The 17,319-nt window shown below is 45.1% G+C and overlaps 1 protein-coding gene across 3 annotated transcripts in view; it reads right to left on the bottom strand.

Annotated features, from left to right (window-relative positions):
* Window positions 1-17,319, bottom strand: part of LOC128695390 (G-protein coupled receptor Mth2-like) — a 149,494-nt gene that overhangs the window by 113,741 nt on the left and 18,434 nt on the right. Inside the window, exon 1 of one of the 3 annotated variants that reach the window (XM_070084859.1) lies at window positions 8,179-8,291. The exons of the other annotated variants lie outside the window; for them this stretch is intronic. The gene's annotated coding sequence lies outside the window, so the exon portion shown is untranslated. Of the gene's footprint in view, window positions 1-8,178; window positions 8,292-17,319 lie in introns of those variants that run through there. 3 annotated transcript variants of the gene reach the window in all.

The following is a 17,319-nucleotide window of genomic DNA, read 5'->3' on the forward strand; positions in this document are numbered from 1 at the left end:
CAGCGAAGAGGTGGGCCAGAAACTGAACAGACCCCTGCAACTACATATAGGTGAACACATCCACCCACACACACCCACACACACCCACACCTGTATGCCTCTGGAAATGATGCAGTATCAACTAGAAGAACTGAGACAGCGTACAGCCTTGGAGGAGAGAAGTTACAGATCACTGAAAAGAAAGGGGATCTGGGAGCAAGGCTTGTGTAACCAGAACCAAGTTAATGTGTGTCAAGGTTGGTGGAGAGGCGGGGGTCAGCGGGGGTCACAAGCAGTCACACATTACCCCACAAACATCACCAGAACATAATGCATTAAATATATACGTATTTCAGCTGAGCCAGGTATCCCAAGCGTTAGTGCTTATTGTTCAACCCATTCTCTGTCCCATTCTCGACCCATCTTCGTACCACGGGTAATATTCGTACAGATTTGAACGTATTATGGTGCTGCACAAACGTGTTGCCAGACGTGTAACGCCAGTTTTTATAATTGGCCAATTTGTTGTTAAATTGACGTTCTTATAAATTTTATGTAACCTAACTTTAAATTAAATACAAGTTGGACGTGTGCAAGGAACGTTAAGAAAATGACGTTGTAACCTGAGGTTAAGTTTGTGGTGATAGGTGACAATGTGTTGATCTCTGGAAGGTGTTTAGAGTAGCGGCGCCGACCCTGAGGGGTGGCACTAGCAGGGGAGTTTCCCCTGATGGTGCCTCGGGCACCACGACCCCCTCCTCCTACCCTAAGAAGGGCCCACCACTAACTCACTCCATCTTTTTGTTTTTCCTCCACCACAAAACCCTCCATGATATTAACCTCTACCCCCCCCCTACCTCTCCTCTTCCCTCCCCCTCCTCACCCCTTGTTCTACTTTTTTTAACTCTGGAAGTTTTCAGAAATTGACTCTAGGTAATATATTAGAAAACGAACTGTATAAAATGGTGTGTTACAGGTGGAATACTAACTAGGGAGACAGAGGCTACGAGCCTCAGGTAAGTACAAGGACCAGGAGACAAGCATGTCAATAAAAAAAACATTGCAGTAACCAGGGCAGTGTATACGTCTTTGAGGTTATAAGCAGTCTGCGACGTGCGTCAGACTCATGAGTACACAGCACCAACATAGAGCCTTCATCTCAGTAAACATGTCCAGAACTAAAGAAAATCCATAGAATCCCGACAAGACTGGTCCTAGGGCTAAGATGAATGACCCACTAAGAAAGGCTAGAAAGAACTTAGCGTAATAGTAAGGCAATAGAGGAGTAAAGAGGTAGACATGATTACGACGTACACGATACTTATGACTCTACACAGCTTTAAAAAGAGGTCAGGAACAAGAGAGTTTAGGTGGAACAATATGGACGTGAATGAGTCAAGGAACATCAGGAATATTTCTTCCTTCCAAGTGTAGTTAAAAAATGGGAAAGGATGTGGATGAGGTGGTGAAAGATTCCATACGCAGTATTAAGAATAGGTATGATAGGACTCATAACTTCAGGAATTTAGAGACGTCGTCGTGAATGACAGAGGCAGAGGCCAGGAGCTAAGCGTTGACCCCGCAAAAACAATTATATGTATATGAACAGAGTGAAGCGAATACTGACCTCTCTCACGTGCTATTTGCTGCCCACGTGCGGAAAATTAGGTCACCTGACTACTCTAAGTCACCTTGCTGCACGTGCTCACACTGACCTCTCACCTGGTGCTGCCCACGTGTGATGAAGTAGGTTACCAGACCACACACACACACACACACACACACACACACACACACACACACACACACACACAAAGGGAAATGGTGAGAACAAAGAAATTTGGAGGGAAAGATAAAGGGAAGAAGAAGGGGGAGGCGGCCAGGAAGATGTGAAGAAGAGGAACGTGAGAACATATCTCTTATCAGGTGTGAAGGAGAGGAAGCGATGGGAGATACAGCAGATTTTCAGAGTGTCGGGAGACACTCCCATGCCTGGTGAAAGCAACCTTCTCGTCATAGTGCTGGGAACAGATTCAAAGAACTCAGAGTATACTTCCAGCCTCTTTCCTGGCGAGGGGGGGGGGATGGTCCAGGTTAAGGCCTACTCCAATTTCCCCAACACCAACACTAACCCACACCCACCACTTTTTTCCCCTCGCCCTTCCCGTCCCCTTCGTCGCCTTCAATCTTATACCTGACCCCTTTCCCTGTAATGTGCATACACTCACCCCAGCTCTACCTCCACCACTTCTGCCAAAGGAGCAACATGCAGGAAGACTATACAACACAAACCAGTGGTATGGTAAGGGAAGGAAAACAGTGAAGTGCACAGGTGGATTGTCAAACAAGAGTGATGAGTTGAAACAAAACAGAGGGAACCCAAGATATTACAGTTATCACAGAGAAAAAGCTGACTGGAATGATATCAGATGCCATGTGCCCAGAAGGATATCAAGTGATAAGGAAAAACAAAGGGGCACAGAAGGCGGGGGAGCAGCACTGTTAATCAGAAATAAGACTAGTTTTGAAGACAATAGTGGGATAAACAGACATGCAGCAGAAGATTGCACTGGGGGCTCCATAAAGACTGAGGAACCCATAGTAGTAGGAGCAGTGATTTACAACTAGCTGCCTAACAGGAATATGAAGACAGCAACAGAACAATAGAAAATTGTCTGGTGACACGGACAAGATGTAGAAAAAAGACATTTATGTACAGTTCAAGACATTTATCAGAAGAAACGCTATGCTTCTTCAGTTAGAACTGTACATAAGTGTCTCTTTCGTATCGTCAGTTAGGACTGAAAAAGTCACTAATAGAGTTCTCGCCGGGTCACCATCTGGAGAAGACCCGGGCCGGAAGTACCGGCGAATCTTTAATGAATGAATGTTTCCTCTAATAAATGTCCTGAACTGTACAAAACTAGCTTTCTTTTCCCACAACAAAGCAGTCGTTGACACCATAAGCAGCTGGGAATACAAACAGTGCTAAAGTGAGTCTGCTTATCATGGGTGATTTCAATCGCGTATAACGAGCAGTCCTTCATATTTCCGATCCCTTACATGGGGAACCGGAAATGCGGAATATTAATTTAGTAGAGGCTGTTAAAGTAAAAACTGTCATCATGTTAAGGACACAACAAGAGATAGAGAAGATGAGCCAGCACAAGTCTGACATTGGTATTACCTGGAGTTTACCTGGAGAGAGTTCCGGGGGTCAACGCCCCCGCGGCCCGGTCTGTGACCAGGCCCCCTGGTGGATCAGAGCCTGATCAACCAGGCTGTTGCTGCTGGCTGCACGCAAACCAACGTACGAGCCACAGCCCGGCTGATCAGAAACTGACTTTAGGTGCTTGTCCAGTGCCAGCTTGAAGACTGCCAGGGGTCTGTTGGTAATCCCCCTTATGTGTGCTGGGAGGCAGTTGAACAGTCTCGGGCCCCTGACACTTATTGTATGGTCTCTGAACGTGCTAGTGACACCCCTGCTTTTCATTGGGGGGATGGTGCATCGTCTGCCAAGTCTTTTGCTTTCGTATTGAGTGATTTTCGTGTGCAAGTTCGGTACTAGTCCCTCTAGGATTTTCCAGGTGTATATAATCATGTATCTCTCCCTCCTGCGTTCCAGGGAATACAGGTTTAGGAACCTCAAGCGCTCCCAATAATTGAGGTGTTTTATCTCCGTTATGCGTGCCGTGAAAGTTCTCTGTACATTTTCTAGGTCGGCAATTTCACCTGCCTTGAAAGGTGCTGTTAGTGTGCAGCAATATTCCAGCCTAGATAGAACAAGTGACCTGAAGAGTGTCATCATGGGCTTGGCCTCCCTAGTTTTGAAGGTTCTCATTATCCATCCTGTCATTTTTCTAGAAGATGCGATTGATACAATGTTATGGTCCTTGAAGGTGAGATCCTCCGACATGATCACTCCCAGGTCTTTGACGTTGGTGTTTCGCTCTATTTTGTGGCCAGAATTTGTTTTGTACTCTGATGAAGATTTAATTTCCTCATGTTTACCGTATCTGAGTAATTGAAATTTCTCATCGTTGAACTTCATATTGTTTTCTGCAGCCCACTGAAAGATTTGGTTGATGTCCGCCTGGAGCTTTGCAGTGTCTACAATGGAAGACACTGTCATGCAGATTCAGGTGTCATCTGCAAAGGAAGACACGGTGCTGTGGCTGACATCCTTGTCTATGTCGGATATGAGGATGAGGAACAAGATGGGAGCGAGTACTGTGCCTTGTGGAACAGAGCTTTTCACCGTAGCTGCCTCGGACTTTACTCTGTTGACGACTACTCTCTGTGTTCTGTTAGTGAGGAAATTATAGATCCATCGACCGACTTTTCCTGTTATTCCTTTAGCACGCATTTTGTGCGCTATTAGGCCATGGTCACACTTGTCGAAGGCTTTTGCAAAGTCTGTATATATTACATCTGCATTCTTTTTGTCTTCTAGTGCATTTAGGACCTTGTCGTAGTGATCCAATAGTTGAGACAGACAGGAGCGACCTGTTCTAAACCCATGTTGCCCTGGGTTGTGTAACTGATGGTTTCCTAGATGGGTGGTGATCTTGCTTCTTAGGACCCTTTCAAAGATTTTTATGATATGGGATGTTAGTGCTATTGGTCTGTAGTTCTTTGCTGTTGCTTTACTGCCCCCTTTGTGGAGTGGGGCTATGTCTGTTGTTTTTAGTAACTGTGGGACGACCCCCGTGTCCATGCTCCCTCTCCATAGGATGGAAAAGGCTCGTGATAGGGGCTTCTTGCAGTTCTTGATGAACACAGAGTTCCATGAGTCTGGCCCTGGGGCAGAGTGCATGGGCATGTCATTTATCGCCTGTTCGAAGTCATTTGGCGTCAGGATAACATCGGATAGGCTTGTGTTAATCAAATTTTGTGGCTCTCTCATAAAAAAATCATTTTGATCTTCGACTCTCAGTCTGGTTAGCGGCTTGCTAAAAACTGAGTCATATTGGGACTTGAGTAGCTCACTCATTTCCTTGCTGTCATCTGTGTAGGACCCATCTTGTTTAAGTAGGGGCCCAATACTGGACGTTGTTCTCGATTTTGATTTGGCATAGGAGAAGAAATACTTTGGGTTTCTTTCGATTTCATTTATGGCTTTTAGTTCTTCCCGCGATTTCCGACTCCTAAAGGATTCTTTTAGCTTAAGTTCGATGCTTGCTATTTCTCTGACCAGTGTCTCCCTACGCATTTCAGATATATTGACCTCTTTTAGCCGCTCTGTTATTCTTTTCCGTCGCCTGTAAAGGGAGCGCCTGTCTCTTTCTATTTTACATCTACTCCTCCTTTTTCTTAGAGGAATAAGCCTTGCGCATACATCGAGTGCCACCGAGTTAATCTGTTCTAGGCATAAGTTGGGGTCTGTGTTGCTTAGTATATCTTCCCAGCTTATATCGGTTAGGACTTGGTTTCCTTGGTCCCACTTTATGTTTTTGTTATTGAAGTTGAATTTGGTGAATGCTCCCTCGTGACTAATCTCATTATGTCGGTCTGGGGCTCCGCGCATACATGACTGAACCTCAATTATGTTGTGATCTGAGTATATTGTTTTTGATATGGTGACATTTCTTATCAGATCATCATTGTTAGTGAAGATGAGGTCTAGTGTATTCTCCAGTCTAGTAGGCTCTATTATTTGCTGGTTTAAATTGAATTTTGTGCAGAGATTTAAAAGCTCGCGTGAGTGTGAGTTTTCATCAGAGCTGCCTCCTGGTGTTATTACTGCAACAATATTATTTGCCATATTCCTCCATTTTAGGTGCCTTAAGTTGAAATCCCCCAGGAGCAAGATGTTGGGTGCAGGAGCTGGAAGATTTTCCAGACAGTGGTCAATTTTTAACAGCTGTTCCTGGAATTGCTGGGATATTGCATCCGGAGGCTTGTAGACTACCACAATGACTAGGTTTTGGTTCTCGACCTTTACTGCTAAAACTTGCACTACATCATTTGAGGCATTTAGCAGTTCTGTGCAAACAAGTGACTCTGCAATGTACAGGCCATGATACAGGTATGATAGAATATGAGAGACCCATAGCGCTAGCTACCATATAGTACTAAAGTTTGAGTACCTTGTGGAACTAATGGTAGAGGGAAGAATGGCAGGTGGAGGTAGTGAGAAGCCAGACTTTAGAAAAGGGAACTTCGAAAGGATGAGAGAATTCTTGAATGCTGTGCATGGGAAAAGAAATGTCGGAGTATCTAGTTGGAATGTGCTGAGAGTCAGTGGAGAACTTAATACCCAGAAGAAAGGGAAACTGCCTAAGACAAAGAGAGCTCTTGTTTCAACCAAAGACTCAGAGAGGCGAAGCAGAATCGCATAAGAGTTTGGGAACACTATAGAAAGTGAAGGACGAAAGAACAAGGAAGTGAGTAGATTTGCCAGAAACCATTATGCAAGGGGGAGGAGAGACGCTAAGTGATAATTTGAGAACGACACGTCAGTAAAAAGGCCAAGTCTAAACCAAAACTCCTTCACAGCCACACCAGAAGAAAGACAGCAATAAAGGACCAGCAAGAGGCAAGAGAGGTCACGAAAAGTGATAAGGAAATCTGCACAGTGTTGACCAAACGTTTTAAAGAGGTCTTCTTAGAGAAAACAAGGACAATAACAATAAGTCTAGGGAAAGATTTCGCAGACTTAAAAGAGGAAGAAGTAAAGAAGAAAACTTTTAAAGGAGGATATTTCAAATGCAATTGGACACGACACAGTGTTAACAAGGATTCCGCGAGAGGGAGCAGAAGCACTGTGGTGGCAAAGTGGCGATGAGAGTATGGGTTGCACAGTGAATGCAAGACAACGAATGTAGGCTATATAATTTAGAGGCAGCAGACAGGAAGCATTGAACCGCAGACCAGTTTCACTGACATGTTTACCATGCAAGGTCATAGAGAAGATAATCAGAAGAGTGGTAGAGCACTTGGAAAGAAATAATATCAAACTATATAAAGTGAGACAGGAGAGGGATCGGTACAATGCGTTTTTTTAAGACTACAAGAAGGCATTTGAAATTGGGGCAAAAACCAAAGGTGCAGGCGGGAATAACAGGGAACATACTCTGATGGACCACAGAGCACCTTATGGGAAGGAAACAGTGTTTGTGAGGAAAGAGATGTCAGAATGGAGAAGAGTAACAAGGTTCCACAAGGATCAGTATTAGGAACTGTATTGTTTCTGGGTTATGTAAATGGCATAACAGATAGGGCGAGTCAGGTGACTCCCTGTTTGCTGGTAAGGCAAAATTAATGAGAATGAAAACAGGTGAGGATAGGGAAAGGCTCCCAGTAAAGCTGGGCAGACTGCAAGAATATTAAGACGAGTGGTTGCATAAATTCATCCCCAAAAAATGCAAGGTTATGAAGAGTGGGACAAGGTCCAGACAAACAAACATGGAGTATAGACTCGGGGGACAGAGGCTGCAGACCTCAGAGAAAAAGATCTAGGGGTAAGCGAAGTACCTAACATATCGCCAGAGGCTCACACCAACCGAATACCCTCTGCAACCAGTGCTCATCTTGCGAATCTAAGACTAGCCTTCAGGACTCTCAGTTAAGAGACATTCCCGGCTCTTTATACAACACATTTCAGGCTCCTCATGGAGTATGCAGCACCGACGTGGAGCCTCACACCTGAGAGAGTATGTTATAAACTGGGGAAAGTGCCGAAGCATACAACGAGGCTAGTTCCAGAGTTGGAGGATATGAACTATGGGGAGAGGCTAACAGAATTAAATCTAGCGACACTGGAGGATGAAAGAACCGGGGGAGACATAACCAAATACAAAATACTCAAAGGAATTGATAGGGTAGAGCGAAATAGGTTGAGAGGTGGTAAACAGATATTTGGGGGCATAGTTTGAAATTAAATACACAGATGAGCCACAAGGATGTCAGGAAGTATTTCTTCAATCTCAGGGTGGTCGGGAAGTAGAATGACCTCGATGAAGAAGTGGTGGAGGCAGACTCCATACACAGTTTTAAGAACAGGTACAACAGGGCCCACCAGGCAAAAAGAGAGGAATCCAGCCAGCGGTAGGCGGGACCAGGAGCTAGGACTGGACCTCTGTAACTACATATAGGTAACTATACACACACTACAATGTGTGTGTAACATCAATGAGAAACGAAAATCACAGGAAAGTTGAATGAATGTTGGTTCTTGTTTAACTTAACTGTACTCACCACCATCACTCTCACTTGTAGTCTGGTGGTTGTATCACACAGGAACACCCAGCCTTACTTCCGTAACACGTCATCAAACACTCATACTAAGTCTCTCCCTCAAACAATTATTAACCTAAATGGAAAATAACAATTAGATGACCCAGCAGTCACCTTACCGCTAGTTACCCTCCACGACACCCAGGTTGCCTCTCTCACCGGTGAGGTGACAGACAGGTCGTACACAGCACCAGAGCCGCTGGGTCATTCAGTACTTGACGTATAAAAAGCTATAATTGTTGCCATCATTACAGATTTTCTATTTTTTTAATTTTCTACCATCAATGCCAATTTTGTATTTTCGTGACTAATTTCCTGGGGAAGTACAGATACCAAACAAGCCCGGCAGAGTGGTGGTTGCAATTCGAAGCAGTTCTGTAATTCGTTGCAAGTCAGGCTCTGTGCCACATCAAATTTAGACAAAAGGGTAAATCTCTCCTGCATTTAGGGCGAAAATAGGTTGCAGGATAATTGGCGAGGTTAGCTCCAAGTCTTCATTTAGCAGTCTGGCTTTACCTGTCGTCTTTTCCCATTATGGCTATTTCTCACACCGTCTCTTCCTCTTCTTTCGTCTTCTTCCTCGTCTTCGAGGACTGTTTTCTGGGGAGGCCCAGCAAGGTCAAACATGACGTCAGATGAACAAGTCAACTATTTCCTCACAAGGCGGTGGTCTGACCGGTATGTGTAGGGGATTTACCGCACCCTGGTCAAGGGCCTCCACCACTAATACAATCATCCCACAACAATTATCTTCACTATCACCATAGTGCCGCCTACAAGAAAGTGTTTCCTCATCAATTACACAACACGCTAAAATCTCCACATTGCAAGTGTAGGTCAAACTTTCCTTTTCTACGATGCTTGATCTTAGCGTTGCTCACGTGACTTATTAAAAGTCATTTATGCTTACCAGGTGTGACATCAACGAATCATCTTTCCCACTCTGGTTAAGTTAGCATAGTATCAATTAACTCAGACTCGTGGGACAAGGTACGCTTTCTCCCACAGTATATGGTAACAGAAGGGCACTCGGTCTTTATCACCTACACCTTGCAGGCACTCGAAATCAAGTTAGAAAAGTAGAAGATTCTCTCCCCATTCTTCAGCTGCAGTTTCCTTCATTAGGAAGCTGGTTATTTAGTAGCAAGCCATGTTGAGACACGTGACTGGAAATGTATCAGCAGAGGAGACATAATGAACATAATCTGTTTACATCATTATATTAGAAACAAGCGCCAAACCAGTATGATCCACACACATCTACTGCTTTTACTTAATGTTGCTATTAATATACTAATTTTACCACCACCACCGCTACTAGTACTACCATCACTACCACCACTACTACTACTGCTACTACCACCACTACCACTACTACTACTACTACTACTACTACTACTACAACTAATTTTGTGAACTATCTTCCGCGAGGTCAAACATCCCCTCTCATAACTACCACTATTATTACAACATTCATGGGGAAGCCCTAAACCCATAGAGGTCATACAGCGCCTGTGGGACACGGGAGGTCTTCGGGTTCGATTCAAGGAAGGGAAAGGCAGACCAATTACCTGGACCATTCTCCGCCACCGTCAAGGACCCTCCCTGAGCAGCCAGTGAATCCCAGTCTTCCTTGACTCTCTCAGCTTGTCAACTTTCCCCCGAGTTGCACATAAAATTTTCCCAGTATTTTGAAGGTATCAGTCAGATCTCAGAGTTACTGTCTTCCTAACCCTGGGTTATTTGTGCCTTCCTTCCTTCATGTGGTTTATTTCGTAATGATGGTATGAGTTGTGTTGTCATTATACGACCTCTGGCCAGCGTGTATCCATCTATCGCATGCGATGTGAACCAGGGTGCAGTGTACACCAGGTACTCCAACTTACCGACGTCTCAGGCTACAAACACACTGTAACCACTTACGAACGGAGAAATTATGAACATATTACTTTTTTTTCCGTGGGTGAAAGATGAAATTTTCAGAACAAGTTTAACTGAGACTCCATTTCGCACACGACTGAGCTATATCAAGTCATGGTAAAGTTCAATACAGGGCGAAACGCTCTCCCCAAAAACAAGTCTGTTCTGTTAACGCACTGGCCTTTGAGTTTTAGGACTCACTCGCCATGGGTTCAATCCCTGCCCATTCCCTGATCTGTTCTGTATACTGCGTCTTTATTTCCATACTTGTCACCGCTACGCCACCGCATCACTTTGTTTACAACCAAAAATGCGCAGAACGAACACGTGTAAACAAATCATCCTGTCCTACTATATTCTGTACAAACAAGTTGTTTGCAAGTTGAAGCATCAGCAAAGTAACTTGTTCGTAAGTTGCAGACTAACCTTACAAGTATGCTATTGTTTCTCGCGTTCTGTATTCAAAATTTCCCCCCATTAAACCTGGCATCACACTTGTGTTGGTACTGGAAGGTGGAAGACGCAGCGAGACCCGGAGTCCACGAGAAGGCGAAACAGTGGAAATATTAGAAATGTTTCGCTCAAGGGGGGGCTAAAGTTACAGTGACATAGCTTACCAAGTTACAACTTGATAAAGCTCTACCTCGAGGGAAGCTTCACAGTGAAGGCTTACACTGCTTTGTAAGACTGTTACAGAGTTGGGCAGTGATTTGTGCACTCGAGGATACTGTGATTTGTTCACTCAATTATTATAATCATTATTAATCACCATGGGGGGAGCTAAACCCGTAGGGATTATACAGCGCCTGTGGGGGTGGGAGGGGGGAAGAGATATGGAAGGCATTCAGGCTTAATTCAGAGAATTGGAACACAGATCCAATTCTCTACATCAAGAGCCCGTCACCAGCGTCCAGGAACATCCCTTGAGGGTTTGTGCCTTCAAGGTTACTGTGACTTGTATACCCGAGGTTGCTGTGACTTGTGTACCCGAGGTTACTGTGACGTGTGTACCCGAGGTTACTGTGACTTGTGTACCCGAGGTTACTGTGACTTGTGTACCCGAGGTTACTGTGACTTGTGTACCCGAGGTTACTGTGACTTGTGTACCCGAGGTTACTGTGTGATGTAGTTCAGCTGGGCTTGTGAGGTCTCTGGGGAGACCTAATTTAACTGATTATATGGTCACCTTGCCTTGGCAAATGTCTGTCAGAGCCACGCCTTTTCGGCTTAAGACTGAGGTCTTTTGTTCTGGACGGCGTCAGACCTCGGCGTCAGATCAACACCACGTGTGCACACCTCATTGTGGAGGGTGCTTGGACCACCATAAAAGCCCAAGGAAGAGCATGATCAGGAGATTCGTGCGGAACACTGGCATGGGTGCAGAGCTCCGAGCAGAGACTTCGAGAGGAGCTGCTGCTGGGGTGCAGGGCTCGGGAGAAGGCTGCTGAAGTCTCTGGAGGAGACTGTTGGAGGCTTTAGGCAGAGTACTGGCTTGGCGCAGTACTCGTGCTGTGTAGGTCTTGGGACCTGTGGCTTAGTTCCTGTGATGAACTGTCCTCTGAACTATATTGTAAGTTATATTCTGTTTCGCCAAGCTAATTGTATTCCCTGTCTCACTGTTTATATGTACCACCCCATTTATCTAAACCCCAATGATGTACTCCTGTTCCCAAATATATTATTGTACAAGGACTTAATAATAAACTGTGTTTGAGTAGAATAGTAATATTCACTGTCCCCGTTATTGTATTTCTATTTATTCTTTTATTTCAAGTAGTGAGAGGGTGAGTAGTGTGATGAGTAGAGTAATGAGAGGTGAAGGTGGTCACCAGTGACCTCACATTACCTACCTCCGCATACCTCACTCCTACCACCTCGCCTACCTGTCCCCTGCCTACTGACTCCCCTACTCCCATATTCCCCACTTATTTCCCGTTCATTCCAATACCCCCCTACATGACAACTGTGACTTGTGTACCCGAGGTTACTGTCACTTGTGTACCCGAGGTTACGTCACTTGTGTACCCGAGGTTACTGTCACTTGTGTACCCGAGGTTACTGTCACTTGTGTACCCGAGGTTACTGTGACTTGTGCACCCGAGGTTACTGTGACTTGTGTACCCGAGGTTACTGTGACTTTTGTACCCGAGGATACTGTCACTTGTGTACCCGAGGTTACTGTCACTTGTGTACCCGAGGTTACTGTCACTTGTGTACCCGAGGTTACTGTCACTTGTGTACCCGAGGTTACTGTCACTTGTGTACCCGAGGTTACTGTCACTTGTGTACCCGAGGTTACTGTCACTTGTGTACCCGAGGTTACTGTCACTTGTGTACCCGAGGTTACGTCACTTGTGTACCCGAGGTTACTGTCACTTGTGTACCCGAGGTTACTGTCACTTGTGTACCCGAGGTTACTGTGACTTGTGCACCCGAGGTTACTGTGACTTGTGTACCCGAGGTTACTGTGACTTGTGTACCCGAGGATACTGTCACTTGTGTACCCGAGGTTACTGTGACTTGTGTACCCGAGGTTACTGTCACTTGTGTACCCGAGGTTACTGTCACTTGTGTACCCGAGGTTACTGTCACTTGTGTACCCGAGGTTACTGTGACTTGTGTACCCGAGGTTACTGTCACTTGTGTACCCGAGGTTACTGTCACTTGTGTACCCGAGGTTACTGTCACTTGTGTACCCGAGGTTACTGTCACTTGTGTACCCGAGGTTACTGTCACTTGTGCACCCGAGGTTACTGTCACTTGTGTACCCGAGGTTACTGTCACTTGTGTACCCGAGGTTACTGTCACTTGTGTACCCGAGGTTACTGTCACTTGTGTACCCGAGGTTACTGTCACTTGTGTACCCGAGGTTACTGTCACTTGTGTACCCGAGGTTACGTCACTTGTGTACCCGAGGTTACTGTCACTTGTGTACCCGAGGTTACTGTCACTTGTGTACCCGAGGTTACTGTCACTTGTGTACCCGAGGTTACTGTGACTTGTGCACCCGAGGTTACTGTGACTTGTGTACCCGAGGTTACTGTGACTTGTGTACCCGAGGATACTGTCACTTGTGTACCCGAGGTTACTGTGACTTGTGTACCCGAGGTTACTGTCACTTGTGTACCCGAGGTTACTGTCACTTGTGTACCCGAGGTTACTGTCACTTGTGTACCCGAGGTTACTGTCACTTGTGTACCCGAGGTTACTGTCACTTGTGTACCCGAGGTTACTGTCACTTGTGTACCCGAGGTTACTGTCACTTGTGTACCCGAGGTTACTGTCACTTGTGTACCCGAGGTTACTGTCACTTGTGCACCCGAGGTTACTGTCACTTGTGTACCCGAGGTTACTGTCACTTGTGTACTCGAGGTTACTGTCACTTGTGTACCCGAGGTTACTGTGACTTGTGCACCCGAGGTTACTGTGACTTGTGTACCCGAGGTTACTGTCACTTGTGTACCCGAGGTTACTGTGACTTGTGCACCCGAGGTTACTGTCACTTGTGTACCCGAGGTTACTGTGACTTGTGTACCCGAGGTTACTGTCACTTGTGTACCCGAGGTTACTGTCACTTGTGTACCCGAGGTTACTGTGACTTGTGCACCCGAGGTTACTGTCACTTGTGTACCCGAGGTTACTGTGACTTGTGTACCCGAGGTTACTGTGACTTGTGTACCCGAGGTTACTGTGACTTGTGTACCCGAGGTTACTGTGACTTGTGCACCCGAGGTTACTGTCACTTGTGTACCCGAGGTTACTGTGACTTGTGTACCCGAGGTTACTGTGACTTGTGTACCCGAGGTTACTGTCACTTGTGTACCCGAGGTTACTGTCACTTGTGTACCCGAGGTTACTGTCACTTGTGTACCCAAGGTTACTGTCACTTGTGTACCCGAGGTTACCGAGTGAACATTAAAATGGTATAAAATACCGACAGGTTGTTAGGTAAGATACATATGCAACAGTTAGGTATCTTTATTTCGAAACGTTTCGCGTACACAGTAGGCTTCTTCAGTCGAGTACAGAAAAGTTGATAGAAGCAGAAGATACTTGAAGACGATGTAATCAGTCCATCACCCTTAAAGTTTTGAGGTGGTCAGTCCCTCAGTCTGGAGAAGAGTATTGTTCGATAGTCTGAAACAATATGGAGTTGAAGTGACAGGATCTCACCTCCTGGCGGTATATAAGGCTCCATCCTGTCACTTCAACTCCATATTGTTTCAGACTATGGAACAATACTCTTCTCCAGACTGAGGGACTGACCACCTCAAAACTTCAAGGGTGATGGACTGATTACATCTTCTTCATGTATCTTCTGCTTCTATCAACTTTTCTGTACTCGACTGAAGAAGACTACTGTGTAGGCGAAACGTTTCGAAATAAAGATACCTAACAGTTGCATATGTGTCTTACCTAACACCCGAGGTTACTGTCACTTGTGCACCCAGAGTTATCGTAATTTCCTGAGGGGAAGTGCACACAATTTTTCAGGTTTGTTTATACATATTACAAAGACAGGACGCAGCGCAGGATAAAACCCAGAGGATCTCTGCTGGTTATGCTCGGTCACGAGTCACGTCTTCATGCAACTCAGGACTCTGTTTCCTGTCCCACTCTGACGTAAGCTGCTCAATTTTCTCCTACAATAAGTGACAGTTTGTGACACTCGATTTTTTGTTTTATTAAGCCTTAGCAGTTTTTGTATACTGCAATCAATTCACTGGGAAGAATGCAGTGTTGAGCGATCCATAATATTTAGCATAGATTGCTCGAAATGCTCTGCATAACCAGGAGCTTTCCATATAGCATGTCACTGGTGTCAGCTATGGTATGTATAAGTTGTATCATGTAAAAATAAAGATTATTATTATTATTATTATTATTATTATTATTATTATTATTATTATTATTATTATTATTATTATTATTACAATTAAATATCGGCTCTTAGTGTTTGTGCCCTAGAAACATCGTGATTCTTTCAGTTTGGTTTACACTGTTGTGCCTCACACTCAAACTGAAGGAAAGTCCGGCGCACGTTTCGCCTCTTCTCTTCAATTTTCGAGGAGAAATTTGTTACATTTCCAACAATATAGTACTTTGAAAATGTTATAAAATAGCAACAAATTGATGGGTAAGACACATATGCAACACCTGTGTATCTTTACTGTTGAAATGTTTCGCCCACACGGTGGGTTTCTTCAGTTATATGTAGAGAATAGACTGAAGGCAGCAGAAATAGTTTGAGGTCGTCAGTCCCTCAGCCTGGAGGCTGTATGCTCACCTATTTGTGGTTGCAAGGGTTGAGTCGCAGCTCCTGGCCCCGCTGGTCGCTACTAGGGTGTGTGTGTAATATATGATGACATTTACTGTTCTAGGAAGGTTCTCTACGAGGAGAGGGTAATTCCCTGGATCAAGAGCCCATCACCCAGCATCAAGGTACAGCCCTCCTTAAGAATCTCGCATGACTGAGGTCTCTGTCCTTGATAAGACCTAAATATCTGCTACTAATTGGAGACCTTCCTGACCCCCAGAGAGCTTCCTGACCCCAGAGAGCTTCCTGACCCCAGAGAGCTTCCTAACCCCAGAGAGCTTCCTGATCCCCAGAGACTTCTTGAATCCCGGAAAGCTTCCTGAGCCCAGAGAGCTTCATGACCCCCAGAGAGTTTCTTGATCTCAAGACAGCTTCTTAACCCCCAGAGAGTTTCCTGACCCCAGGGAGCTTCTTGAGGCCCTTGAAAGCTTTCTGACCCCCAGAGAAATTCGTGACCCTCAGAGAGCTTCCGGACCCCCAGAGAGCTTCCTAACTCCAGAGAGCTTCTTGACCCCAGAGAACTTCATGACCTTCAGGGAGTTTCCTGACCCTCAGAGAGCTTCCTGACTCAAGAGAGCTTCCTGACTCCACAGAGAGCTTCCTGACCCCAGAAAGTTTTCTGACCCCCGAGAGAGACTTCTTTGACCTCGCGAGAGCTTCCTCACTCCCCCAAAGAGAGCTTCTTGATCCCCAGAGAGTTTCCTAAATCCTCCCTGACCTCCAGAGAGCTTTGTAACCTGAGAGCTCTCTTATTGCTTAATGGCCTCCAGCAATAGCCTCCTGACCTCCCGAGAGAACGAAACATTGTAGTGAAGGCTGACGCTGGTTTGTGTTTCTGTGTACAGGTGAGGTGAGTCTCCTGTAGTGTCTCTCAGGAACCTTGTACTCAACACTAGTACTGTTAGTCGATTGGTGTGGGTCGCATCCTGGGATAAAATTGACCTAATTTGCCAGAAATGCTCAGCATAACAAGCAGCTTCATATGTAGTAGTATGTCACTGATGTCAGCTAGGACTGTATCCCGTGTACATGTGCTTGTAGAAATACAAATTATTATTATTATTATTATTATTATTATTATTATTATTATTATTATTATTATAAGAGCAAGTTGTACCACGCACAGACTCTCAGTGTTCCTCATCCTGTTTACATGTCTTCATCCTGTGTCTCTACACCGGAGTATAAAACAAATTCTAACGACACAATAGAGCGGGAAAAGTAGTGTGAAAAACCTGGGAATGACAATGCCAAGGATCACAACAATGTCGTAATCACATCTGCACGATAAGTTATAGGAGGTATGCCAAGCCACTGATGATCCTCTTTAAGTCATTTGTTCTCTCTAGACTGGAATGCTGCTGTACACTAACGGTCTTTTTCAAGGCAGGCGTAATTATACATCCGGAGAATATACAGAGAACTTTCAATGCACGTATAAGCACAATCAAGAACCTCAGTTACTGGGAGCGTTTGAAGTCTCTTGAAATGTGTTCCTTGGAACACAGGCGATAAAGACACATCATAATTTACACTTAAAAAATCCTAGAGGGAATAGTCACAAATCTGCTCACAGAAACCACTTCTTACGAAAGCAAAAGACTCGACAGACGGTGCAACATTTCCCCAATGAAATACAAGAGTGCCGTGAGCACACTAAGAGATAACACAATAAGTGTCAAGGGCTCAAGACTGTTCAACTGCCTCCCAGCATACACAAGGGGGATTACCAGTAGACCTCCGGCTCTCTTCAAGAGGGAGCTGGACAGGCACCTAAAGTCAATACCTGACCAACCGGACTGTGGTTCATCCGTTGGAGTGCGTGCGACCAGCAGTAACAGCCTGGTTGATCAGGCTTTGATCTA

This window comes from Cherax quadricarinatus, chromosome 14, assembly GCF_038502225.1.
Source record: "Cherax quadricarinatus isolate ZL_2023a chromosome 14, ASM3850222v1, whole genome shotgun sequence".
Taxonomy (NCBI): Eukaryota; Metazoa; Arthropoda; class Malacostraca; order Decapoda; family Parastacidae; genus Cherax; species Cherax quadricarinatus.